Raw genomic sequence first — 2,505 nt, forward strand, 5'->3', positions numbered from 1 at the left:
TCTTGGGCACGCACGCACACGCTCCCAGTGTGAGTTTAAGCCACTGGGTCTGGGACCCGAACCGCGGATGATTACATGGGAGTCCAGCAACATAGCCATTACGCTAACTGCTGGTCCCACCACTCTATGTTTTCTAAAAGTCTTAGTGAACATATATCGGGTGCCTCTTCTTTTTCCCTTTGTGTTCGTCATTTTGGTTAATTACTGGAAAATGGTGGTTCCGGCCAAAAGGACATCAGTAAAATAATTTAACATGTAGTCTTTTGCATCTAGCTTCTTTCACTTGATATAGTGTTTTTGAGAAGTTTATCATGAACAAATTGCTTCTTTGTTTGCAGTAAGTTTTAGTCAATTTTCATGGCCCTGTAATGCTTTTTGAACATTTTAGCCAGTTCTATAAATACTTTTTTGGGATAAAGATTTGTCGACTTTCTTACTCCACCATGCTGGGGGATCCCAGTTTTTCCATAATTTTATTACTATTATTTTTAATTCTAAGAAGAATATGAAAGATCTCAGGTGGAACCTGGCACTGAAAGTTGACTTCCCTTTGGATGCTGTGCTTTGATGATAGCAATGATAAAACTAATTTGATTGAACCATCTATTCCAGTGTTTCCTGGCAGAGGTCATGTGGAAATATAGAGGATTTAATGTTTTTATTCCAAGAAACTTTTGAATACAGCAGGCATTTTTTTAGTTTTTTTTTTTTTTTTTTTTTTGCCACACATACAATTGCTAGAGAGAGATGCAAAGTGAAAAATCACCCCCCAAGAGAGATGGCCATGCCACAGTCCCTTCTACTCCATTTTCCTATTGGGATTTTTGGCATGAACACACATGCACCCAGCGTATTTTCAAGCTGCTGGGTCTGAGACTTGAACTGTATGGTCAGCCATATGGAATCCAGCTGCCTTAACCTCCATGCTACCTGCTGGCCCATAACAAGCATTTCCTATATTATAGGTTCTTAACCTGGAATCTGCAGGAACACAGTACCGTAACTATGTAATCATTACCATTTCCAATTTTCCTAGTGAATGAATATTAAAAATACATGTACTAGCATTTTGACGGGTCAGTGTAAATGTGACTATCATAGAGAAATCCTTATATTTAGTAAGGCAGGGGAATTTCTAATCTAAACCATGGCATTACTTATCATTTCTATTCTTAGCTCTCCCTCGAAAATGGAAAGTATCTACCCAGTAAGGATATGAGACTTAGGAGACAATGACCTTTTTTCCTTGTACCTCTTGATCCTTCACCTATTGGAGAAAGAATTAAGTTTTCAAGGAAGGAGCAGTGGAGTTTTTGGTCAGTTTGAGCAAGTCTCCTAATAACTGTTATGAAGAAGCGCTTTTAGACTGGTAATATGTTCAATCTTCCTACTCCACAGCTTGCAGAAACCCAGCCCTGGGTCACAGACCAGAGAAGGCAGTTCCCCACTCATACATGGCACATAGAGATACTCAGTAAATTCTGGTTTAGTTGAAATAAAAGGCACATAAGCATGGTGATGGTACTGACAGTGGTGTTGGTTGGGTGGGGATGCAGTAGGGCTTCTGTTTTATCCTTTCTAAAGCTGAGCAGGAAAAAAAAAAAAAAAAAGCTGATTGTCCCTAGTTGTACTTTGGGGACTAGACAGGAAATAATTCACTCCCATCTTCCAGAAGTGAAAATTTTGACAAATAACGTAGAAATGTTTCTATCATACCTAGGCCGAGTAGGAACCCAAAGAAAGAACAAAAGACAGCAGACACCCTGGGGCCGCTCTAAAGACTGTTCATTCATGGGGCAATCACTCCTCTCAGTCCTAAGAGAGGTAGAATCTTCACTCGATAGCCTGATAAAGATCAGTGTAAAAGCTCAATGAGCAATTCATCAACCCCATACCACATCAAAACTCTTCTGCAAGTCTTATTATGAACTGTATTCATTAACCTGGGGCTGTGAGGTTCCTGGAAATGAGCATCATCACTCATCTGGCTGAAGTTCTGAGAAGCCCAACCAATAATTTGCTTTAAATGGTTACCTGCCTTTGCTTTAAGGTATCTAAAAATCATAAGTTCTTGGACAAATATTTGTAAAATGAATGCAGCCTATATGTGTAAATTTTTTATGAACTGTCCCTAGGCCAGAAACTGTCTTTTGAGTGCATTATAATGTATTAAATATATAAACATAAAAATATAAATAATAATAACTTGTCCAGATTTAATATGTCTTAGTTCACCTTCTGGGGATAGAATGGGCAATATTTGGTATTCCTGAACATGTTACTTACACATTTATTATTTTGTTGGTGTTTGGATTGTTAATGAAATGTTGATGATAATGAAATGTTAATGATAAGAAAAGGAAGCAGCAAAAAAACCTTTTTGACCTATAATAGTGTCTTTATTTTCATGAACATGTCATAGTTAAACATGAAAATAATGTTAACTTCAAAATACTAGCCATCTTTATTTTCTATTATTTAGAGGGCATATCTTCTGGGTTCTTT

This window comes from Tupaia chinensis, unplaced genomic scaffold (assembly GCF_000334495.1).
Source record: "Tupaia chinensis unplaced genomic scaffold, TupChi_1.0 Scaffold000381_1, whole genome shotgun sequence".
In the NCBI taxonomy this organism is placed as follows: Eukaryota; Metazoa; Chordata; class Mammalia; order Scandentia; family Tupaiidae; genus Tupaia; species Tupaia belangeri.